The sequence below is a fragment of the Engystomops pustulosus genome, chromosome 5, assembly GCF_040894005.1.
Source record: "Engystomops pustulosus chromosome 5, aEngPut4.maternal, whole genome shotgun sequence".
Taxonomy (NCBI): domain Eukaryota; kingdom Metazoa; phylum Chordata; class Amphibia; order Anura; family Leptodactylidae; genus Engystomops; species Engystomops pustulosus.
In genome coordinates, this window is record NC_092415.1 from 145,673,435 (window position 1) to 145,700,479 (window position 27,045).

The window sequence follows — 27,045 nt, forward strand, 5'->3', positions numbered from 1 at the left end:
CATTCAGGCATTAAACAAACAAAATCCTACCCGTCAGGGTGCTAACTATACAGGTGTTCACTAACTCACCACTAACAAAATCACTTGGCTGCTCCAGGCACAGAGGTCAGGGCTGTGTGCTCTCCAGCCAACTTCCAGAGAGAGACAACACACTGAGCTCTGCTGAGCGGTTTAAAAAAAAAGGCTGATTGGGCTGCTCCCATCACCTGTGTCCAAGGTGCTGGACACCCAACCTCAGCACTAAGGCCTTGCATAATAGCAAAACCTAGGGGAAACATACCGCCCATCCACCGTTAACCCCTTCAGTGTCTCACATACCCTCCCCCTCTGTTTGACCCTGTGGGGGCGAACACTTTTGGCCATCAGACAGTGGGTACGGGATAGGGCATCGGCATTCCCATGCAGCTTTCCTGCCCGATGTTCTACCGTGAATTTGAAATTCTGCAGCATTAGGAACCACCTTGTGACCCTGGCGTTCCTCTCTTTGGCCTGACTCATCCAGGTGAGGGGAGAGTGATCGGTCACTAGTGTAAACTGTCGCCCTATCAAGTAATACCTCAGGGATTCCAGAGCCCATTTTATCGCCAAGCACTCCCTCTCAACTATGCTATAGTTCTTCTCAGGGGGTGTGAGCTTGCGGCTCAGGAATGTCACGGGATGTTCCTCACCCTCCACTACTTGGGACAGTACAGCCCCTAAGCCCACGTCAGAAGCGTCAGTCTGCACAATAAAGGTCTTGGTGAAGTCAGGGGTGATCAGTACCGGTCCCTCGCACAAAACCGTCTTAAGTCGCTGAAACGCCCCCTCAGCCTCTTCACTCCACTTTACCATCACCGCCCTGCTACCCTTGGTCAGGTCAGTCAGGGGTGCCGCTATGGTAGCAAAATCGGGGATAAATCGGCGATAATAGCCCACTATGCCTAGGAAAGCCCTCACTTGCTTCTTGCTCATAGGTCGTGGCCACTGCTGGATCGCCTCCACTTTATTTACTTGGGGTTTGATGACACCTCGCCCAATACGGTACCCCAGGTAACGGGCCTCTTCCAGACCCAGAGCACATTTTTGGGGGTTCGCTGTCAACCCTGCTGCCCTCAGGGAGTCTACCACTGCTTGCACCTTGGCCAGGTGACTCTCCCAATCGTTACTATAGACTATGATGTCATCCAGATAGGCCGAGGCATATCTCCGGTGAGGTTTAAGCACGAGATCCATTAACCTCTGGAATGTGGCGGGAGCCCCATGTAGCCCAAAGGGGAGTACCACGTACTGAAAAAGCCCATCAGGGGTAACAAAAGCGGTCTTCTCTTTGGCCCTGTCAGTAAGGGGTACCTGCCAATACCCTTTCGTCAGGTCAAGGGTGGAGAAGAACCTAGCATGTCCAAGTCGTTCTATCAACTCGTCAACCCTGGGCATGGGATAAGAATCAAATTTGGACACCTCGTTCAACTTCCTAAAGTCATTGCAGAACCGTAGGGAACCATCAGGTTTGGGAATCAACACAATAGGACTCGACCAGTCACTTTTAGACTCCTCGATAACCCCCAGGTCTAACATCTGCCTGACTTCTTCGGATATGGCTTTCCGGCGCGCTTCCGGGACCCGGTAGGGTTTTTGGTGTACCCGGATGTGGGGTTCGGTTACGATGTCATGCTTGATGACTGAAGTACGTCCCGGTAACTTAGAGAACACATCCACATTTCGGAGCACAAACTCCTTCGCTTCCTGAATCTGGGCCCTGGAGAGGGACTCCGGGATCTGTACTTCAGGCACCTTGGCATCGGGTACACCTACCTTCGGTGTCACCTTCTTGGGGACAGACGCTTTTTCTACTCCCACGGCTATCAGGGACTCTCTTTCCCTCCATGGCTTTAGGAGGTTCACGTGGTATATCTGTTCGGGTTTCCTCCTCCCCGGCTGAGATACCTTGTAGTTAACCTCCCCCACTTTCTCCATGACCTCATATGGTCCTTGCCATTTTGCCAAGAACTTGCTCTCAACGGTGGGCACCAGAACTAGCACTCTGTCGCCTGGGTTAAAGGTCCTGAGTCTGGCTGACCTATTGTAGACCCTAGACTGGGCCTCTTGTGCCCTTGTCATGTGCTCCTTTACAAGGGGCATTACCGCCGCTATGCGGTCCTGCATAAGGGAGACGTGTTCTATCACACTACGGTGGGGGGTCCTCTCCTGTTCCCAGGTCTCCTTGGCTATATCCAAAAGCCCACGTGGGGAACGGCCATATAACAGCTCAAAGGGTGAGAAACCCGTGGAGGACTGGGGAACTTCACGTATGGCAAACATCAAATAGGGCAACAAACAATCCCAGTCCTTCCCATCCTTGCTGACCACCCTCTTTAGCATCCCCTTCAAGGTCTTGTTAAACCTCTCGACTAGGCCATCTGTCTGAGGATGATACACAGAGGTGCGGAGCTGTTTAACCTGCAGTAACTTACACATCTCCTTCATTACCCTAGACATGAATGGGGTACCCTGGTCAGTCAAGATTTCCTTGGGGAGGCCTGTGCGTGAGAATACCTGGAACAGCTCCCTAGCAATATTTTTGGAGGAGGTGTTCCTTAATGGAATTGCCTCGGGATACCGCGTAGCGTAGTCCAGGATAACCAGGATGTATTGGTGCCCCCTTGAGGATTTGACTATCGGGCCAACCAGATCCATTGCAATCCGCTCAAATGGCACCTCTATGATTGGTAGCGGGACCAAAGGACTCCTGAAGTGGGACACCGGGGCAGTAAGTTGACACTCAGGGCAGGAGCTACAATACCGGTTTACCTCCTCCCACACCCCGGGCCAGAAAAATCTCTGCAGGATCCTCTCCCGGGTCTTCTCAGCACCTAAGTGCCCTCCCAGCACATGTTTGTGTGCCAACTCTAGCACCAGCCTACGGTGAGATTGGGGTACTACAAGTTGCTCAACCTCCTCACCCCGTATCTGGTCGACCCTGTATAACAGCTCCCCAACAATCACCATTCGGGGGTATATTTTGTCAGCCCCTGGTATTTGGAGTACCCCATTTATCACCTTAACATTCTCCCGTGCTTTAAACAAGGTAGGGTCCTGTAGCTGTGCAGCCCCAAAATTCTCACGGGAAAACTCAAGGTCCGGCATGTCGGCCACCTCCTCGTGGCCCTCGACCTCACCAGCTAGGACCTCTAGGGGAGAGAATTCATCACATGGGGTCACCCCTACTGCTGGTGTGGGTACATCGGCCTCAAAGGGTTCAGGGGCCAAGGCCGGACATACCTGACGTCCATTATCTGCAACAGCACCTGAGGTGGGTCTTCGTCTCCAGAGGTCCCAAAACACCGGTAAGTCTCTGCCGATAATAGCCTCATGAAACAGGGTCCCCACCACCCCCACTTCATGGGTAATAGTACCACAAGGTGTATGTAGGTTGATGACAGCAGTGGGATATTCGCGAGTGTCCCCATGTATACACAACACTCCCACTTTACGCCCACTGTACAGTCCAGGATCAACCAAAGTTCCCCGCACCAGGGTAACCAGACTCCCTGAGTCTAGCAAGGCTTCCACCGTGTGACCACCGATTGTGACCATACACACTTGGGGTTCTGCATCCGTGACTGACTCGGCAGCCAGAACCGGCCGGGCAAACAGTGACATTCGCCGGGTCTGGTTGCAGTCCATTGGCTCCACTGACAGGGGACAGTTGGCAGCAATATGGCCCATTTCATGGCATCGCCAGCACTGGATACGGCTATGACCTCGGTCACGAGCCTCACTGGGTTTCTGTGTATCCAAGCCCCCCAGTGTACCCCCTCCCAACCTGACCTGTTTCCCTTTTTCTGCAGTAGCAGTCCTACCAGATGGTTTAATGGCCTTGTCACTGGCACTGCTTCGTGTGGGAGGGATAAGTAGAAGATCCTCCGTAGCCCGATATCTCTCTACTAGGGACACGAGTTCCTCAGCATTTGTGGGACCGGCCTGTCCAACCCACCGCTGGAGCCGAGAGGGCAGAGAACGGGTGAACTTGTCAAGAACCACTCTCTTGACCATCTGTGCTGGGGTGCAGTCATCGGGTTGTAGCCACTTCCGGACAAGATGGATCAGGTCATGCATTTGGGAGCGCGGGGGTAGTTTTTCAGAGTATGCCCACTGGTGGACCCGGCTGGAACGAACTTGAACGGTGACCCCAAGACGAGCCAGAATCTCCGCCTTTAGCTGGGGGTACTCACGGGCCTCCGTTTCACTCAGGTCGTAGTAGGCCTTCTGCGATTCGCCGGTCAGGAACGGTGCCAGGACATCTGCCCACTGCTCAGCTGGTAACTCCTCTCGCTCAGCTACTCGCTCGAACACAGTGAGATAAGCCTCCACGACGTCGGTCGCCGTCATCTTTTGTAAAGCCTTCTGCACTGCAGCCCGTGCGGAGCACTGGACAACCGGGTACCCTTGCAAACCAGTATGGGACCCCTCAGTAGTCGTCGCTTGCGGTGCTGCCATAACGCCAGAAAACTTTTCCATCATCAGCTGGAACATGGCTCGGGACTCTGCCTGCTGTTGCTGTAGCATGGCTCGGGACTCTGCCTGCTGCTGCTGGAGCATGGCTTGCTGCAGCTGTCGATTAGCCTGGGACTCTTCCTGCTGCTGCTGCCGATAAGCTCTGGCCTCCTCCTGCTGCTGGCGGGATCTCTCCTCCTGCTGCTGGAGCATGGCTTTAATAAAGTCCTCCATCTTGGCTTTATCCTGCAATTTGCCTGCTGCTTTCACCCAGGCCATGCAATGTTGCAGGATGTAGCGAGCCTTTCAGGTGTGTGTCTTTTTGAACTGCCCGCAATCCGAAGCACCATATGTGGGAGATTTGGCCCAGTAGAGACCGTGGTAGCGGGGTGCTGTGATGCAGTTCAAGACAGTGACACCAAAGTACAGTCCAAAACAGGTCTCGCCTGCGTTTATTGTAGCAGCAAAATAAAACAGCCTTTACATTCAGGCATTAAACAAACAAAATCCTACCCGTCAGGGTGCTAACTATACAGGTGTTCACTAACTCACCACTAACAAAATCACTTGGCTGCTCCAGGCACAGAGGTCAGGGCTGTGTGCTCTCCAGCCAACTTCCAGAGAGAGACAACACACTGAGCTCTGCTGAGCGGTTTAAAAAAAAAGGCTGATTGGGCTGCTCCCATCACCTGTGTCCAAGGTGCTGGACACCCAACCTCAGCACTAAGGCCTTGCATAATAGCAAAACCTAGGGGAAACATACCGCCCATCCACCGTTAACCCCTTCAGTGTCTCACACAGGTTTTTGTGGTAAAATTAGGGGCCTCGGCTTATACTTGGGTCGGCTTATACTCGAGTATATACGGTACTCTAAAATGAGACCACTAAAAAGAACAACTCTTCAACTGCAAAAAATAAGCCCCTAACCAGATTTGTCAGCCGAAAAATAAAAAAGTTATGCATATGAAAAGATGGTGATGCTAAAATGAACTAGATTTTCTCCAAATTAGTTCTTATTGAGTAAAATTGAATAAAATACACAAAACCCCCACATATTTGGTATTGCTACGTCTGTGACAATCTGCATAATCAAACAGAATCATTATTGGACCCGCAAAGTGAACCCGTAAAAAAACAACCGAAAAAAACGCCCCGAAAAAAATGCTAATTTTTAATTAATACCCTTTAAAAATGCTCTAAAAAGTGATTAAAAAATGTTACGCACTCAAAAATAAGACCACTAAAAAGAACAATCCTTCTTGCAAAAAATAAGTCCTTAACCAGATTTGTCAGACGAAAAATAAAAAAGTTATGCATATAAAAAAGTCGGTGATGCGAAAATTAACATTTTTGCCAAATTACTTTTTATTCAGTAAAAATGGGAAACAAAACTTAAAAAACTACAGTACATAAATGAGGTCTTTTTGTAATTGTGGAGAGCCATAGAATAAAAATAATTATTATGGTATGGTAAACGGCCAAAAAAATAAAATGTCCCTAAAAATTAATGATTTTCATTTCCTCCAACAACAAAGAGTTAATAAAATCTCACCAATTAGCTATAAATGCCCCAAAATTATGTACCAGAAAAGTGCATCTCATGTGGCAAGAAAATAAGCCCCTATAGGTCCAAAATAAAAAAACTAAAAAAATTATGGCCTGTACAATGTGGCAATGCAAATCTGCTCTGGATGGCACCTCCTTCCATTCTATGCCCGCCTGCGCCAATACAGAAGGTTACCACAACATATTCGAAAGGTTTCACAATTATACAACAGACCTATTGTATACACATTATGAACACTCACCACATGCTCATTAGTAAAACAACAGCAGCCTTGAAATTCTAGAAGAGCATGCAGCTTTAACCCCTTAAGGACCAAGCTAATTTTCACCTTAAAGCGTAACTGTAAAGTTATAGTGTCTTTACCAAATTATTATATGTGATTTTCCCTTTGAATACAAACAGAATGATACCTACTTTGTGCTGCTCGTCCTTTTCTTTCCAAAGTTATGGCACTTTCTGTTCTGAAAGTGTTTGACAAAGATCTGTCTCATCAGAGTGGAAGTGGATGGAGACTTATATCTGTCAGTCTATGCCCTCAGGCTGAGGCCAGCTAGCTTGCCCACAGATCCAATGATGCCTTGTGTTCATTCTCAAAGTAACGTAGCATTAAATTCATTTAGTTTCCCACATGTAAATCCACTGAACACTGCACAGTACACATACAGAATGTATATGGTGACAAGCGTAGCAGCTTCCATCACATGGAGGATCTGGGAACATGTTATAAGTGGTAGAAATCATTAGTACATGAAGTCTATAGCCTGTGATGTGTGAGCACTAAGGGTTAATCGCTTATCTGGACAGAGCTGATACTGCAAATGACAAGGTGGAGATAGGGAACAGCATGAAGAGCAGAGACAGAGAAAGTTCTGTAGAATCACAGACTGGGATGGAGGGACTGATAGAGAACAGGGAGATCTTGTACCTCACTATTCTGTGCAGGAGCACTATTCAGTGCTACATACACAGTCACATGAACTCCTCCCCTGTGAACAGGGAGCAGGAGCTCCTCTAGTCCCATGAAACCAACATGGGACCCAGCCACACAAGAAGAATGTTCCCAAGACAGAATCCTCTTCCGGAGACCCAATCTAACATATGTCTTGCCAGGAGGTAGCTGCCAAAGATCCACTGGAGCTGCACAAAAAGCTGGTCAGGAGAAATAATGTGCCGAGGAGCCGGTTCTTCTCCCACAATATCTGAAGCACAGGACAGGGCATCAACTTTGACATTCTTGTCAGCCGGACGAAAATCAGCAGGACGAAGTGGGAGAAGAACAATGACCACCGGGATTCAGGCGCTGGGCTGTCTGGAGGTATAGTAAGTTCTTGTGGTCAGTGTACACACTAACGGGATGGAGAGCTCCCTCCAGAAGATACCTCTATTCTTCCAGAGCAAGTTTGATGGCCAACAGCTCTCTGTCTCAAATAAATAATTTATCTCAGCAGGAGAAAAGGTCTTGGAAAAGAAGCCGCATGTGGAAGTTCGGCCCTTTTTAGGTGAGCACTGCACCAGCTCCTACGTAGGACGCATCCACTTCAAGATGAAAGGGTTTGTTTGGCCTAGTGAGTAATGGAGCCGAGGCAAAAGTGGACTTCAACTTGGAGAAGGCCTCTTCAGCTGTAGGAGACCAGGCACGTGGATTGGCACCCTTTTTGGTGAGTGCCATGATGGGAGACAACAGAGTGGAGAAATGAGGAATAAACTGTCGGTAATAGTTTGCAAAACCCAGGAACCTCTGTATGGCTCCGTGGCCTTCTGGGCGTGGCCACTGAAGAACTGCAGACAGTTTCGTGGGGTCCATCTGGAGGCCTCTGTCAGAAATTATATAACCGAGGAATGGAAGGCTGTGCTGGTGAAACTAGCATTTTTCCAGGTTGGTGTAGAGATAATTGGCACAAAGTCGACCAAGAACTTGACGTACTTGTGTCTGATGGGATGTAAGGTCCGGCGAGTACACCATAATGTCATCAAGGTAGACCACGTATAGAGAAGGTCCCGGAAAATGTCATTAACAAATTCCTGAAAGACAGCAGGAGCATTACACAGTCCATTCAAAATTCCTGTAAAGGGTATTAAAAGCCATCTTCCACTTGTCATCTTTGCGGATCCGGATGAGATTGTATGCGCCACGGAGATCCAGCTTGGAGAACACCCCTTGGAGATCGCGTAGGCGATCTAAGAATTCCATAATCAACGGCAGGGGGTAGCGGTTTTTAACTTGTTCAGCCCACGATAGTCTATACAGGGACGTAAGGAGCCGTCCTTCTTTGTGACAAAGAAGAAACCTATGCCAACTGGAGAGGAGGACTTGCGTATGAAACCCCTCTGCATGTTCTTCTTGATGTATTTGGACATGGCAGCCGTCTCGGGAACAGAAAGCAGAGACACAGCCTCTGGGAAGAGTGGCACCCAGAAGGAGATCTACAGGGCAATCATAGGGACAATGCAGTGGCAAAGTCTCTGCTTGTTTCTTCGAGAAAACGTCAGCAAAAGTCCAGAAAAGTCCCAGTAACAAGCTGGCGGACCCTCCAGAGACTTGGAAGACACAGAAGAGGTCAGGACCGGAAGTGGTGCCACCATGCATCGAGATTGGCATTCAGGGCCCCAACGCAGGATCTCGACAGTCTTCCAATTGAGGACCGGGGTATGGAGTTGAAGCCAAGGAAGACCCAGAAAAAGAGCTGATGTGGAGCGAGGCAGGACATAGAAGACCAGTCTTTCTTGATGTAGGACTCCAACTTGAAGACGGATAGGTTCTGTGCGGTACCGGACCAGATTGGAAAGAAGCTGTCTGCTTACCGAAGAAAAGACCAGGGGTGACTTGAGTGGAATCACCGGAATGTGATGGCGGGAGACGAGAGCGGCATCCACGAAGTTCCCCGCAGAACCAGAGTCCAGGAATGCTGAAACTTGCAAGGGAGGGCCGGTACCAACATCGAGGAGCACTGGAACAGTCAGGCATGGAGAAGCTGAATTCACACCTAAGGACGCTTCTCCCAGAAGCCCTAGGCGTTTCCCGGATGTTGGGGACGGACTGGACAAGTCCACATGAGGTGTTTGGGACTGGCACAGACTGGCAGAGGCTTTTTTGAGGCGTGAGTCGGTGAGTCTGTTGACCTGCATTGGTTCAACTGCAGACTGTGCGACCAGAGGCTGGAGCGGCTTTTGGAAGACAGCATCAACCGGGGCAGATGTGGAAGCCGGACTAGAGGTCGCTCGTGCCGCAACTCTTCAGCTTGTTCCAAGAACTGCACGTCTAGCCGAGTGGCCAAGTTGATAAGACCACTCAGAGTAGCTGGCAGATCACGGGCAGCCAATGCATCTTTGATCCATGCGGACAGTCCCTTTTTAAAGGTCCCAGATAAGGTGTGGTTTTCTAATTTAATTTTGTTGGTGACTCCAAATCCAGGCCTCCATTGATTAATAAAGTTGATTTACATTGATGATTTTGTTGCCAGCTCATTCAACTTTGTACAGAACAAAGTATTCAATGAGTATTTTTCATTCATTCAGATCTAGGATGTGTATTTTGAGTGTCCCTTTTGTTTTTTTGTGCAGTCTATTACATATATACACACAATAGAAGACATTTATCATAACTAGTGCATCATTCACTGGTGTATAATGAAAGACCCACCCCTCTTGCATGTCAGATACATCAGTAGTGTTAAAGATGACCATAAGGCTCTTTGGATACATGAGGCTTCAAATGTCCCCATCAGCGTTGCAAGGTGATTTTCGAATTATAGGATTGTTTGTTTTAAGCGCTGGGATGGATTGAGTAACACAGAAAAGACAAACTGTCCTTACTGAAGATTAGCTTACGACAAAAACAGTGTTTATTTGTGGCACTGCGACACTTATATAGAAAATCATAAGGCACTTTGCATAGGGCATACTATTGGGTGGCAATACTATTGGGTGGTTTGACCCCGGAAATGCAACACTATTGGATGCAAGCACACAAAGGAATGTAGAACCATTGGCTGTCTTCACACAAACAAAATGCCCAGGTGCTCCCGTGAATACCTTCCCTTAGGTAGTGCTAGCGAGCGCTAAATCTTTGTGTTTTCTACCTTACTTTGTTTGAATAGAAACCCCAACCAAACTTTAGTTTTCACTAGACAAGTAGTGTGAAATGAATGCTGAGTCTTTAAAATGTCTAACAGTACGCAACATGGCATCCGAGACCAGTGCGATCTCCTTAACTTTTCCCCCCTTTTGAGTCTTGCATGGCCTGTAACTCGATCCTGAGCGACCTCCTCAAGCTCCAAGTACCTTCAGGTAGGCTAAGCCCTTACCTGCTGGATTTGTTAACTCTTCACCAGATACCCTGGAGGCCAGTCACATGGGGGTTAAAGGCCTGCATACTCAAATTACCTAATTGTGTTTTCATAGTTTATGGGTTTATCAACAGGCTGGTTCTTCAGCTAGGCAGTGTCCTCCACTCCGGGCACTTCTCCTGTCATGATTCTTACCACCAAGACGGGCATCTGGGACATGGTGGACTTGATGAGGGGGACCACACAATAAGTGACAAGAGCAAAATCCCCAATATCACCCCCACTTAAAGAAAACCCTTCCAATCCCCCAACCACGCAAGTGAAGTATAAAGTGTCCACTCTTGAGTTTCTCTTGAGTTCCCTGGACAGTCCTCCAATCTTTTCAAGGGCATAGGTAATGGATTCATAGGGGGCGGTCATCCGGGATGTACACGCAACAAGCCACTCCCACCATCTTACAGACTCCTCCCTTCTCAGCAAGGGTCATGTCCAAAGCCATGCGGTTCTGGAACGCCATGATGGAGGTTGCATTCAGCTGTTCAGCGACACCTCCAAAAGCATCTCAGATATAATTCACAAATCTGTGTTGGTTACAATAAACACCGTTAACTCAATCAACATTTTCTTTCATTGCTATCTGGTGAATAATGGACTCTAGACCTGTCCATATTTGATTGTGGGCCTTGAACTCATCTGGGTCCCCCCTTGGTACTCCTACTGTATCTATAATGCTGTTATCTAGATGCTTCTCTCTTAGACCTCTAGAATCCTGTGGGATTCTCTACCTTTTTTTTATGTGTCTGATCAAACATCCTTGGGGATCACAAGGAAGGAATACACAAATTTTATCACAGCACACTCACCTTCCCAGCCTCTAGACAGGCTTGACCTGACTCTTCTATCCCAACAAATCCAGTAGATATCAGAAACAGCTAATACATGGTTACCTTTGCTGTCAATGTTAAAGAAGGTCTTGGTCTTGTTGCACCAACCGTAGGTAAAGTCTCCTACCCCAGGGGCATCCTGGTCAGCCCTATAGATACAGTGATAGTCATGGTAAGAAGAGTAAGTTTGCAATAGAAAGCGTGGAAGCATGCTGGATTCCCTCTATCATTACAGACGTGGCGCTGGTCAGCAGGACTTGGAAAGGACTGTCATAGCGAGGCTCCAAACCCTCTTTCTGGTGTGTCTCTTTACCACCATGTAGTCTCCAGGCTATGCGTCCTGAGGTCTTTGTTTGGATCTGAAAAGGAATCAGAAACACTTTCACTGACCTTTCTCAAGGCCTGGCTCAACTGTATGGCATATTCCACCTGGTTTCCTGCCATCAGCTATAAGGTCTGTGGGAAGTAGAGGCCTAGTCTGGGTACACTTCAAAGGGAGCAATCCAGTCTTTCTGTTGAGGGTGGTCTTGACTGAATAGAGGGCAGCAGGAAGGCACTCGGGCCATGGTTTCTCTGTTTCTTCCATGGCCTTCTGGATCTCTAACTTAAGAGTGCCGTTTAGTCTCTCAGCCCTACCACTAGCTTGGGGGTGGTAAAGGGTGTGTAGGGCCTACACCCAGGAGGGACAAGGTTTCAGTCTTTACCTGTCCAGTGAATTGGGTTCCGCAATTTGACTCTATATTGACTGGAATCCAAACCTGGAGAAAATCTCACTTACCAACTTCTTGGCAGTAGCTCTGGCAGTAGCATTGGTCATGGGAAAAGCTTCTGGCCACCCTGGAAAGAGATCAATGCACACAAGCACATATTCCTACGTACCACTTTTTGGTAGCTGGATAAAATCCATCTGCATCCATCTGTCTCTGGAAGGGATACAGCGTCTTGGGTGTAATTTTCTGTGGGGTTTTTAGCACCTTACCTGGGTTGAGGTGGGCACAGACTATACAGGCTTTCACTAGTCTAGTGACAGGGGTAGTCATGCAAACCACTGGCAGTTTATGAGCACTAGCATGGCCATTTTGGATGTGTGTGTGTCAGTGGGCTACTTGACTTTCTGTCGGGTGCAGGGCTCTGGGCACACCCTCTCTCCCAGCATCCAGGTCCCATCTGCATCTGGACTCTAGCTTTCCTCCACACTTCCTTCTCTTCTGATGACACTCGGACCACCAGGGACTTGAACACCTGTGGATCAAACCTTTCAGCTCAGAACTCACCGTTGAGACTACCAGTCTCTGGGTTCCATCTGTACAGCTGCCTTCGCCACCCAGTCAGCCACATACTTGCCCTTGGCTTGTGGAGTTACCAAATTGTGTGTGCTTTTACTTTTATTATCCCCACCTCTTATGGAAGTAAGAGAGCATCCATGAGCTCTTTAATCAGTGTGCCATGCTTTAAGGGGGTCCCTGTGGAGGTGAGGAAATCTCTAGCCTTCCATATGGGTTCATAGTCGTGTTTAGACCCCAGAACTATACCTTGAGTACAGTTTCCCTTTTACCTTCCGCCGGCTGGAGCGCTTCCTTGAGTGCCGTCAACCCCACCTCCTGCGCTGACCTCTGTGGAGGGAGTGGTTCTGCTTTTACTACCTCATGTGCGCCACTGACCACTACATATCCAGTGTAGAACCATCTGTCTTCTCCTGCAGACCAGGAGCCATTTACGAGAAAAAATATCAACATCTGGGTTAAGCACCCTTCCCCCCCCCTTTTCTGAATCCTGAAAAACTGGCAATAGAATGGCAGGATTCAGAGCTGTGCACCTCGTCAGTGTGACGCTCTGGGGCATCAAGAGTGCACACTGGAGTCTGAACTGTCTAGCCATTGCTCAGATGCTTGGGCTGTACTTGGGTGAGGACACTGTGCAAGTCATGTGGGGTTTGCACAGTAACTGAGTGATCTAGGATCAACTCACTGGCCTTGCTGAGCAGATTGCTGGCTGCAGCTACTGACACATGGGTCTAACCGGGCATAATAGTGGGCCACTGGGGAGGCCACCACATTCCTGGGCTAGGACACCTGTGGCGTGGCCTAGATACTCAAATTTGCAAAACAAAACAAAAGTTTTGGTCCAGTGGGGTCTGCCTAGGGCCGGGGCAGACAGGATTTGCCAACTTAAGGCTGTGAAATGCATCAATTCCCTTCTGACTAAGGGCAAATGGGAAAGAGGCAATTCAGTCATCATGGGGCAGCATCAGACCTTATCTCAGGCCTGCAGTAGCTGACCAGTCCTAGAAACACGTGAAGAGGCTTAGTGCCTCAGGGCAGGGGCATATTCTGGACTGCCAGCTCTCTTTCCTCTGTCAGGTGTCTGCCTGTGACTGAGAAGCAGTGGCCTAGGAAGACCACCTTCTCCTTGCAGTACTGGAGTTTGTCTCTGGAAACTTTGCAACCCTTCTGGAACAGAAAACATATAAGGTCAATAGATACATCCTGGCACATCTGTAAAATAGAGGCACAAAACAGTAGGTCATCCGCATACTGTAAAAGAACATCATCCAGTGCAGGGCTAGTCTGCCAGACTACTCCCTGTAGGGCCGTGGAGTACTGGTTGGGTGAGTCTTACCCCCCCCCCTTATGGGAATCTTCACCAGGTGAACTGGAATGCTAAACTAGCAAAGGCAAATATGTACTGGCAATCTTCATGGACACAGAGAGGAAGACATATGCCAAATCGATAACAGTGGAGAATGTGGCACTCTAGGGGATGGCTGCCAGTGAGGTGTGTGGGTTAGGAACCACTGGGCTTCAGTACACTCATTGACAGCTCAAAAGTCATGGACCATCCTACATGTATCCAGTTGTTTTTTCTGGGTCTTTTTCTTGACTGGGAACAGGTTAAATCATCCCTGGGTTATCAGGGGAGGAGTCCCACATCAGCTCTACAATGGAAGGAGCTAACTTTGTCTTGGGGAAGGGTGTGCTTGCTGACGTCCTCCTCCGTTACCACCCCCCCAGTCCCTCCCTGTTGGGGGCGTTTCTGTTTCCTAGGATGTGGTCACTGACTTCAGTCACTTCGGTAATGTCTCCTCCCCGCAGGTTGAAACACGCCGCCTTAAGCTGGGCTCTCATGGGACCGGAACTTCTTTCAGTCTCACTTTGGCAGTGGTCTGTGAAACTGCCGATCATGGTCTCTGTTCCCCCTGGCTTTCTGTCACAGTCTTATCATTCCCTCTGTACGCAAGTCTGGCAGAGATGTCTCTAGTCCGTTAACACCTTTGGTAACAACCTGTTACAAAACAGCTGGCAAAGTGCACTAGTTAAACACTACACTGTCAGGTCATACCCCATGTGTCCAAAAGCTGTAAACAGTTCCCAAGGAACTCTTTCCTTGACCGTTTACATCTCTGCTATATCTCATCTAGACATATGGGATTCTCCCTTAACTATCTTCTAGCCCGGCATTTCGTGCTATCTATAAGGTTCTGGCCAGACTCCAACGTCTCAACAAAAGTCTGGTACACTTAAATGAAGTGTTTTCGTGTCTAGTCAAAAAGAAAACAAAAATCAAAGGTTCTATCATAGGGTTGGGGTCTTGTCCTTGCTTAGTCTGTTCGTGGAGTACACAGGGCACAGTGCATTATCTTGCATCGCAAGCAGACTCCCTCAAACCTTCAAAGGCTGTCAGACACTGGATGCAGCACTGCGCCCCCCACTTTTTGTAAACATTTTACACGGTTACCAGCCTGTCTGCTACGAGATAACAAAACGCAGATTCGTGCCCCCTAATTCTCCCTCTCGTTCACGCTACAAACTCCAAAAAGCAGGTAGCAGAGATATTGCAACACTTTTTTTAGTAATTTTTTTCTTATTGTCAGGATCAAATAAGCTTTAACTAGACCATAATGAAACAATTTCCCACTCTAAGAATCCTCTTAGCAGAAATCTGGAATCAGGTGAAATCACCTTTTGCTGGCTTATATTCCAGACATCTATCAAGACTCTCCACGGGTGCTCAGCTGCTAAACTACAACAACCTTTATGGCTGACAGAATAGAGTCATAGGCAATTTACTTCAGAGAAAATAAACAAGATGGCCACCACTGAAGGTTGGTAGGGCATGTTATCTTCTCTAACCACCAGGTACAGGGTTGGAGTCTAAGAGAGTGCTGGTCCGGCTCCTAGGCGCCATATTTTTTTCCTTTTTACAGGGAGGAAAATATAATAGAATCTCTTTTTTCCGCTCCACATCCCTTATCGCCCGTCTCTCACTTCAGCGGGAACTCCTAGTTCTGTCACTCTGTCCTGGTCCGTCAGTACTCACTGGTCTAAGTCTCCAGTAATCACCCCCATCCACTTTCCTCTCCTTTAACTTTCTTTTCCAACTTCAACAACATCAAGCCAACCTTCTGCTTGGGTGTGCCACTTCTTGTCTTTTTTTTTATTATATTATACAAAAATACAAATACATTAACAAGTATACACAATACACAAAGACAAATGACAATAAGCCAAGCAGCCTGGGAGGGGGCAACATTTTAGTCTCGTATCTGAGGTGACAGATATATTTAAAATTTTAAAATTTTCAGATCGGTGCAGTCTCTCACCATTGCACGTTCAGGGGATCACCTAACATAACTCAATACCTCATGACTTTCACCCACTTTTTAGCTTTCCTGTGTGACACTATGTCAGTTGCTTTTTTAGGTCTGCAATGCCCAGCTACAGTGGCCCACTGTTTAGATCATTGAGAAAATACTAATAATTAAAAAAATAATAACCATAAAAACAGGACCCAAAAGAATATGACGCAAATCTGGTTGTTTGTCAATTTCACCACATTTTTTCCAGCTTTCAAGTTCATGGAAAATAAAATACCATCTCTAGCAAGTATAATCTGTTACGCAAATAACAAGCCCTTATGAAGCTCTGTACATGGAAATATAAAAATAAAGTTATGGAATTTTTAAAATGGGGAGTAAAAAATGGAAACACAAAAACGAAAAAGCTGTTATTTTAAAAATATTATCTATATTCCCATAACATACTGTAAATGGGGCTTACCTCCCCCTAGTAACGGCCAACTGTTGACACTAGACCGTAAGCAGTGGTGGCCGCACAGGCGCTTAGAATAAGGCTTCTCTGAACCTGCCAGGAATTTGTGAATGTGCATAGCTAGCGCATGCACAGTTCACATATACCTCGCTCGCTAGAACAGGACGGCTGCTGGTCATGCGCAGTAGCTTTACAGCTGTCCTGATCGATCAAGCCTTACCGCGGGACAGTTGTGTACTGCAGCAAGCCAGCACTACTAGATGAAGAGATCTTACTAGTGTCATCTTGCTGCAGTACACAGATGTCCCACGGTAAGGCTGAAACGATCAAGACAGCTGTAAAGCTACTGCGCATGCCCTGCTGTCATCCAGATCTAGCAAACGATGAGGCAAGGAATATGTGAACTGTGCATGCGCTAGATATATGCATTCACATATTTTCAGCGCCTGCGTGGCCTTGCCACTGACAAGCGGCGGTCACCGCAATTAGTGTCCACAGAGGGCCGTTACTAGGTGGCAGGTAAGCTCCATACACAGTATATTACGGGAATAAAGGTAATTTTTTTAAAATAATGCATTGAAAAATTGTGGAGTTAGGGATTGAATTAACTGTAGTACGCGAGGTACTCCCCACAATCAAAAATCTATAACTTTTTTATTTTTACATGTACAGAGCTGTGTGATGGCTTGTTTTCTGCGTAACAAATTGCGCTTCATAGTGATTGTATTTATTATTCCATGCCGTGTACTGGGAATCGGGGAAAAAATTCAAAATTCAAAATGCAGCGAAAATGGTGAAAAAACGCATTTGCTGGCGCTGATAACTTTTTCATACTTTGGTGTACAGAGCTGTGGGTGGTGTCATATTTTGCGACTTCTGATGAAGTTTTCAATGCTACCATTTTTAGGACTTACGACCTTTTGATCACTTTTTATAGATTTTTTTTATATTTTTCAAAATGGCAAAAAAGTGCCATTTCGACTTCGGGCCCTGTTTTCTGTTACAGGGTTAAATGCAGTGAAAAAACGTTATTATATTTTCATAGATTAGGCATTTTCGGATGCGGTGATAATGTGTTTGTGATTTTCACTGTTTATATTTATATCAGTTCTAGGGAAAGGGGGGTGATTTGAATTTTAATTTTTTTTAATTATAATTTTTTTTTACCTTTTTTTAATTTTTACTATTTTTCAGACTCCCTACGGTACTTTACCCTAGGTTGTCCGATTGATCCTACCATATACTGCCATACTACTGTGATAGCACATTTTAATAAAAGGGTTAAAACGGGACAGCCTCGGGTCTTCAGTGACGGATCGCTGCTCCCGATGACGTCACGGGGAGCGTCGATCCTCAGCAAAATGCGCCCATGCGCCGTCATCTTTCTGAGGCCGCGGTCACACATACCGCTAGGCGTCCGTTCATAACGCGACGCTAGCGCACAGGGGGAGGTCCTCGGCCCGAACGCACATGCGTTTCCAGGGAAACGCATGCGATTGATAAGCCGATTGCATGCGTTTCTCTGGAAACACATGTGCGTTCGGGCCGAGGACCGCCCCGTGTGCTAGTGTCATGTTATGAACTGACGCCTAGTGGTATGTGTGACCGCGGCCTGAAGCTGCCGACAGCTTTGCCGGTGGCAATGTGCGGGTTCACACCCGCAATTAGTGCAAGCAATATGCAGCCTTACCGGCGATGGGGACAGCTCAGCCCGTGAGCCCTCTCCATTCACCCGCGGCCGACCCGTGAAGTGCTATTACGTCACAGGTCGTGAAAGGGTTAATGATCTTGCCATTTAGGAAATGGTGTGTTGTTCCCCAGTGTGTATAAGGGTGTGTTCATACGTTCAGTTTTTCAGATGCAGTTTTCACTCATTATGATACACATTTCTATAGTGTATTTCTATACCTTCCAATGATGTCCACATTTCTCGAGTTAATGATCCAAGCATTTCATTAGTGTGAGACAACACAGGTGAGAGCAAGCTACACCCCATGGTGACCGGATGTCGCATCCAAAAAAAGTTGTGGAACAAGCGATGAAATCCTTGATGAAGTACTACACCCAGACATGTAATATCTCATAGTCCAGCTGCTGGTGACAGGCTCTTCCCGCCCTTTTGTTCCTAAGGACCTACAATGACGGATAGTGAAAAACTTAAAGGATAACAAAGCTCGTGCACACAATGTCTGTCTGGTCCCCTGCTCCCTGGTCTCCTCAGATACAACAGCTGCAAAACGAGCCTCCAGCGGGCGGTCACTGCTGTGTGAGCTCATCATCTGTAAGAGCTACACCCTCCTCTCCCCAGCGCCCTTCTCCTCACACACAGCTGCTGGGCCCTCGCCCGACACTGCTCTCCCGCCTGCCCGACCCCCACATCCCAGAACAGCAAAACAATCCACACGGGACGGAGGAGGAAGTGGAAATACAAGGAAGGGAGGAGAAACAAGGAGGCAGGCAGGGGGGATAAGGGCCCCGACCAACCGGGGTGTGGAGAGAGGGAAGGTTTTCACCAGAGGAGCGCTCAGTGTGGCCGAGGTCCAGCCTGGAGCCCTGAGGTGAGTGCAGGGTGACTGCTCTGCCGCCCGCTCCATTATTACATCACAGGCAACAACAATGCCGCTTCCTGTGGGCGACACATATAGTCTGTAACCAGGGGCAGTCCCCGCCGAGCTGTATTGTATGGTATATGTACGTGTGTGCTGTCCTCAGGTGAGTGATCCAATTCACCTCATCCCTCTGATGTGTAGGATGGACACTGACACCTATTATTCACCCTGTCATCTTCTTACTGTACCTCATAGTACCATGTACTTTGTATGTATAATATGCCAGTACATGGTGTGACACCTACCTACTACAGGGATCACATGTACTATGTATGTATAACATGCCAGTACATAGTGACACCTACCTACTACAGGGATCACATGTACTATGTATGTATAACATGCCAGTACATGGTGTGACACCTACCTACTACAGGGATCACATGTACTATGTATGTATAACATGCCAGTACATGGTGTGACACCTACCTACTACAGGGATCACATGTACTATGTATGTATGTATGTATGTATAACATGCCAGTACATGGTGTGACACCTACCTACTACAGGGATCACATGTACTATGTATGTATAACATGCCAGTACATAGTGACACCTACCTACTACAAGGATAACCTGTACTATGTATCTCTCTATAACATGCCAATACATAATGAGACACCTACCGGCTACATGGATCACATGTCATATGCCTGTATATATTGATATGTCAAACTGTGAAGATCATATACTACTTTACGAGTAGAATGGTGAATATATTTCTTTTATGTAAATTTTAAGTGTACTAAAAATGTGTTTATTTATAATGGTGATTTACAACTAAACTATATTCACGTTGGCTGATGTTATGACTAGGGATACAGTTATGAAAATGTTGACTGTACATGGGTTGCATTGTATGTAACTTTTATGTAAACATTATAAACACAGCTGAGGGTAAAAATATATGCGCATGTTTTGTATATTACATGGTCTGATTATTTTAGTGGGCTATAGTGGTAGATGTATTTTGTGTGTGATCTAGCTGTGTTTCTGGTCTATGTGACATGTAGGGTTACTGCAGCCTAGGTGAGGAGCAGGCCTTGGAGATGGGGTGTGGTGCAGCCCAGTTCTATAGTTTTCCCTGTTTGATATCAATGTTGCCTGAGGCAGTAGGGTAAATTGTTCATGAGATGTAGCGGAAGCAGGACCTGTATAGGTGTCCTATTCATAAAGTCAGCACCCTCCTCCATATTTTCCTAGGTGTTTTGTATAATTCCCAAGATCATGTTACAGGCTGTGGTGGATAAAAGGTAGGAGTCTCTATGAGATTCTGCCTGCTAGGAGAGCTAATGTAGAAACGACTCAGTGTGAGGCCTACTTCATTTGTTATCTGGAATATGTGACCTTCACATGATACAACTGTACTGGCATAAGAAAAGTAGCGATGAGGTCTCATCTCTGTGATTAGAAAACCCTAGATAGAATCCCTGAGAATATACTGAATGATAATAGATATAATATACATTGTGCTTACTGTTGAAATGAGAAGTTTACATACACTATATAAAGACACTTGGGCATGTTTGTCTAGCTATCTGACTTGAAATGAGGTTAAAAGTTTCCTGTTTTAGGTCAACTAGGATTACCAAAATTATTTATATTTGCCAAATGCCAGAAGAATTAGAGAAAATATTTTTATGCCATTTTATGACTTTCTCCAAAGGGAAAAGTTTGCATACATTTCAGTAGTATTTGGTACCATTGTCCTTGAACTCTATGATGTGGATCAAACATTTTGGAAATCCTTCCACAAGCTTCTCACAATAGTTGTTAGGCATTTGGGTCCCATTCCACCTGACAGAAATTTTCAGTAGGATTGAAATCAGGACTTTGTGATGGTCGCTCCAAAACATTAACTTTATTATCCTTAACCCCTTAAAGAGGACCTGTCACCCTGAAAAACCCACCCACCAAATGTGCCCCCCATAATCCTCCCCCCAGCCCCTTTCTCCCTAGCCATTTTTTTAAAAAATTTATGTGCAGTAAATTCATTTAAAGGAAACCTACCACTTGAAGTGGCAGGTTTCCGATGGCAATACCGGCACCAGCTCAGGGTGAGCTGGTGCCGGAGCTTATTTTAGTTAGTGTTTTAAACCGCGGTATCGCGGTTTAAAACACTTTTTAAACTGTATAGCCGGCGCAGGCAGGTACGCGCTTGGCGCTTACCATGCGCGCGGCTCTCATTCACTTCCTATGTAGCCGCGCGCACGGTAAGCGCCGAGCGCGTACCTGCCTGCGCCGGCTATAAAGTTTAAAAAGTGTTTTATACCGCGGTTTAAAACACTAACTAAAATAAGCTCCGGCACCAGCTCACCCTGACTTCTGGTAGTGGTGTGCTGGGGGTGTGTCGGCACGCCCCCTTATGAATAAGGCCGAATGCCAGCACACCAGATACACCATCCAACCTCTTATTTAGTAAGAGGTGGGATCGGTTTAAATGATTTTACTGCACATATATTTAAAAAAAAAATGGCTAGGGAGAAAGGGGCTGGGGGGAGGATTATGGGGGGGCACATTTGGTGGGTGGGTTTTCCAGGGTGACAGGTCCTCTTTAAGGACAAAGCCATTTTATAGCTCAAGGCTCAGCCCCATATTTTGTATTCTGACATGCGTCACTTTATATGGTTATAACTTTTGAGCACTGTTACTTATAAAAGCGATAGTGAGATTGTTTGTTTGTTTTTTTTTCATCATATGTTGTACTTCATTTTAGTGGTAAATTTTGGCTTATAAGTTTTGAGTTTACCAAAATAAAAATGCTGAATTTTTTTTTAAATGTGCCATTTTCAAAATTTGAAATCTTCACACTTTCAGGCAGATCAATTTTCCACCAATATAAGTTGCTGAATGACATTTCCCATATGTCTACTTTAATAATAATCTTTATTTATATAGCGCCATCAAATTCCGTAGCGCTTCACAAATCATGGGTGACATATACAAATATAATATTACATTACACAGAACAAACAGTCACAAGAGCTTACAGACTATAAGGATGAGGGTGTTGTATAATGGTCCAGACATTCTTTATAAGTGAACAATATATAATAATTTAATAAATAAAAATTCTGCTGCTTGAACCAGACATCAGCCGCCATCTTATTTACAGGTTCCAAGGTGAAAAAGACAGAGAAGCCTGGAACTTGGTTTATATCTGCTGTTTGCCGGATAACAGACGGGAGATAGGACACTGAATGGATTAGCAAAGGGAGAGCTGACTTTACATTTTCATAATTTTTTAAATGTCTGGATTATTTATTTTTTTATGTTGCGTAGCCTACAAAACATCGGTTTCCCGTATTTTCAGAATTGACTAAATTGGGGATAATTACGGCTTTTAATGAAATTTTAAATATTTAACATTAACCAAAACACCCCCCCCCCCCCCCACCGCCATAATCAACCCACTTTTAAATCTGCACCCCTCAAACTATCAGAAACAGCGTTTAGGAAGATTGTTAACCCCTTGATATCTTCATAGTAATTCAATCAAAATGGAGGTGAAATTAGAATGGTCAAATTTTGTCGGTTATACGTTTATTTAGCCCTAAAATTTCTAAAAGAGAAACCCCATCGTACAATTTGTTATGAAATTTCTCCCGATTATAGAGATCCCCCTACATGTGGCCGTTACTTGTTTTATGGGCACACAGTGAGGTGCAGAAAGGAAGGAGCGCCCTGCAGCTGCCAGGATTTTGGTTTCCTCATTGGCCCTTTTTGTATAAAATTTTTAAATTTTTAGTTTTTTCGTTATTGGGGCCGTGTGACAGCATTTTTTTTTTTTTTTTTTTTTTTTGGGATGAGATGCTTTTTCCAGTGTTATCGTTTTGGGGTTGGTATCCCCTATAGTTGAAAATGTAAGAACTTTTTTTGAGGTCAGGAGTAGAAATGTATCAATTTTATGTTTTACTAAATTTGCCAAATAAAACCCTAATGTGGGGAAAAATCTATCATTTTTGCATTGTCGTTTTCCAAGTGGCAGAACATTTAAAATGTTTTGGCTACAGAGCTGGTTGATGGCTTATTTTTTTGCAGGACATGTTGTACTTTGCAACAGTATCACTCTGGAGTACATATGTTTTTTAAATCACTTTTTATTGCATTTTTTGTAGGATTACATAGGTAAAAAAAACCCTGGTTTTTAAGGTTTTTGTTTTTTTTTACGGCATTCATCGTACGGGTTCAATCATTATTTACTTTTATTCAATGGGTTGTTATGGACACGGTCATACTACATATGTGGTGTTTGTGTTCTGATTTAGTGCATTATATGCCTCTTTTTACATTTTTATTACTTCCACCATGGGACATGAACAAGCAATCATCTGATTGCTTGTTCATGATAATACCCTGCAATACTAATGTATTGCAGTGTCAGCCTATGCACATGCATAGGCTGACACTGTGCCTTTAAAATGATGTCAGACGCCATCTTACAGGCACTGCCTGCAGGCAGCCCTGGGTCCTGACCAGACCCCAGGGCTGCCATAGGAACTATCAGCTTCCCCCAAAGACGGCGCAGGAGGGGGGGCGATCGTGGGGCAGAGACCCCTGGCCAGACAAGTTTAAATCCCATGGCACTAAGGGTTTAAAGGAAATCTACCACCAGAATCTAGTATAATAAATCCAGCACAATGACATACTGATGTTTGCCCCTACCAGACATGCTCTTATTTTAGCTTCTTATTGCCTTGTTTTAAAAAAAAAAAAAAAAAAAAAAAAAGCTTTAAAAATGAGGCGACTAGCCTGAGGAGCTCTGGGCTAGTCGCTAGGAAAGTTGTTGGTTTAGGTTACATGATTTAAAAAAGGATTTATTTGTAAAAAGCAGAGTCTAACCTGTTAGTCCTATTAACACGCCCACACTCAGTGACTGATGGTATTCCCTCAGTTATCAGTTAGTAATTGACAGCTTCCCGTGAATACAATGAAAGGTGTGGGTTAAAGGCAGTCTACCTCCTCCCCAATCTTTATAACTTGTTGGCAGCATTTTGTAGAGAAATGTAATATGATTTAAAAAAAATACCTGTATTTACATCTGCATTTGCATCTGAGAAATTATCTGTATGCTAAATTGGTGCATTAAGGTTGTGCCTTTAAAACTGCCCAGGCCACTCCTCTATCCATTAGAGAATACTGGGAGGCACATATAGCAGTGCTCCAGTTGCTGAGAACAAGCCCTAGGTGCACCAGCTGCCTCATTATTATTATTATTATTATTATTGTTGTTATTATTATATATCTATATTACGCCATCATATTCCTTAGCCCTTTACAAATCACAGGGGACATATGACTATGTTTGTACTCTGTATTGTATTATTTTATTAGTATATGGAACAATGGGAATGAGGGCCCTGCTCTCAAGAGCTTACAATCATGCATATTAATTTGGAAACATACAACTGGAGACCGAATACAGCACATAGAATAAAGCTCAGTTATGTCACAGGGAGCAGAAGATATTTTTTTCTTTTCTCTGGGGTGTCATTAAATTTTTCCATTTGTCTGACCTGGGGTCTCCAGTATTGTTATTGTCTGCTCTGGGGTCTCCATTATTTTATACACTCAAGGGGTTTGGGCACTGAGATGTGCATAATTATTTATTGCCCAGCCTGAGGTCTGTAATATTATAATTTCCGTCATCTGGGATGTGTGTGTTGCAGAGGTCGCATTAACGCCTCACCACGCGTCATAGACACGTGATGAGGCGCCATTACCCCCCAAAATAATTGCCATGCGTAAAGTTACGCATGGCAATTATTCCCTGTAGCGCGCAGGCTGAGCGGCCTGGCGCGCGCTGCAAAAGAGGTACACGTCAGTAGCGCGATCGCAGCGCGCGCCGGGCGGCTCAGCGGGACACATGACACAGTGATCTGTGTCAGCAGCGCTCCACAGCAAGAGCGCAGGTCCCGCGATACCTGTGGACAGCGGGGCAGCTGCTCCCCTTCCTGCTCAATCTCCCTACCTGCCCACAGCTGCCTGCGTCTATGTCGGGACTCCGGGTGAGTGTGTGCAGTGTTCTGTGTAGTGTGCAGTGTTCTGTGTAGTGTGCAGTGTTCTGTGTAGTGTGCAGTGTTCTGTGTGTAGTGTGTGCACGGCGTATTACCAAAATTTTCATACTCCTCCTCGGGTAAAAATACTCCTCAAAAATGGTGAGAGGAGTATTTTTACCCTTCTGGAAAAATGTTAGTGCGACCTCTGGTGTGTTGGTTATTGCCTGAATGTAGTATTGTCGAATCCCTAAGGCTATATTCACACTGCCGTTGCCCGCCCGTACCGTACCGTAGCGGGCAACGGCAGTGTACGGGGAGAGGAGGAGGAGGTGAGCGCAGCTCACCCCCGCCCCTCTCCATAGCAACCTATGGCGCACGGCCCCGTATTACGGGAAAAGATAGGACAAGTCCTATCTTTTTCCCGGGTACGGAACGGTACGGTGCCGCACGTGTGCTGCACCGTACCGCTCCCGTAGGGTGCCGTGCGCCCATGGGAGTGTATGGGGGACGTATATCGGCCGTATATACGTCGGCCGTATATACATCCCCCATACGTTCGTGTGAATATAGCCTTAGTGTTTAGTTTCCCGCCTGGGCAACTGTTGATAAATGTAAAGCTTTACTAAATTTAAATCAGTGGGTGCTTGTGAAATGGAGCTGAGGACAGGTGTTTTGGAGCAAGAGATGGCCAAAGAAAGCAGCCAGCCTTGGTTATGATGTTGCCGCCAATATCCCATTAATGCATTTTGCTGATAATTCATGACATAGTTAATATTTAGTAACTGTATCATATACTGTTAACATGATAAAGTCGCTATCTAATAGTTTTGTAATGGATTATTGGCAAAATGCGTTCATTGGGTGTGGTTGGCCAAATCCCAGCTGCTCTACCGGCTGGTTGGCCGCACTGTGTTTTACCACCCTAGAGGCCTCAATATTTGGTTTATCAACCAACACAGCTGATTTTGCATTTTGTGCTCTGTTTTAAAGTCCTACAGGGGTTTGTAGAAGGCCAGAAAAAAATGACCATAATGTATGTAAAAATTGTCTCTTTGATTTAAAAAAATATTTTCCTTTCTCTCCAAAACGACACTGACAGGACAGAGACAGGAAACCATTTGAAGCCAATAAAAGGGTTCTCTCCCCCTTGAACTCCATTTGTTTCGTTTCCCTATCGGAGAAAGCATGAGAATCCTGACCTGCAGCGTTGTGGAAATAGGGCCGATATTCGTGTCAGCCATGACCATGAATAAGGCGTGACCGCCGAAACGCGTAGGTCTGTGTATTGGACTCTTTGGATACGTGTTCTCAGTTTTATATCGTATATTCAATAAAAGAGAATCTTTACTACGAATGTCTTAAAAAAGAGAAAGCTTGTTCAATCAGGCAGATTATGGAAATCCTAGGCTTCATGACCTCTACCCCACTGGCGGTCCATCCCAAAAATAAGTTTAAAAAAAAAAAAAACTGGTTTAAATTGGTGGTTCTTGAAGACAAAACTAAGGAGGGGAGTACCTTTGAGACCTTCCCCTCAGTAAATAATCACAGATGCCAGCAGCAGGCTCTGGGGTGCACACCTAGGAAAACATCTAGCTCAGATGTGACAATCCTGATGGACAATGCCACTATGGTAGCTTACCTGAACAAACTGGGCACCAGAAGCATGACTCGCCATGAAAACGCAGAATTCTTAAGTTGGATACAGATATGGACATGTGAACATGTCCGCTACAAGACAGAACAAGCTGCATACAGATCGCCCTTACGGGGTGGATTTGTAAACTCAGTGCCTCAGTAATATTCATTCCTCCGTTTTGGGCAAAAAGTGGTTAGCTTGGTTTCCAGTACTCCTACAGATATCAAATGAGGATTACTTGACGCTACCTCAAATACCAGACCTACTTATCCAGGGCCCAATCTACCACCCAAATTTACAACACCACAAACTGACAGCCTGGAGGGAGAAAGGTTGATGTTAAAAGGGAAGGGCCTATCAGACACAGTCATATCCACTTTGCTGAAAGGCAGTAAATAGGTCACATCCAAAATATACCTGAGAGCATGGAATGCTTACAAAAACCTCCTTAAAGGAAACCTACCACTTGAAGTGGCAGGTTTCCGATGGCAATACCGGGCACCAGCTCAGGGTGAGCTGGTGCCGGAGCTTATTTTAGTT

At 45.9% G+C, this 27,045-nt stretch overlaps 1 protein-coding gene across 2 annotated transcripts in view; it reads left to right on the top strand.

Moving 5' to 3' along the window:
- Positions 1 to 18,421: 18,421 nt before the first annotated feature.
- Positions 18,422 to 27,045, top strand: part of RALA (RAS like proto-oncogene A) — a 28,902-nt gene continuing 20,278 nt past the window's right edge. Inside the window, exon 1 of one of the 2 annotated variants that reach the window (XM_072153325.1) lies at positions 18,422 to 18,816. The gene's annotated coding sequence lies outside the window, so the exon portion shown is untranslated. The other variant, XM_072153326.1, reaches the window with a different exon arrangement.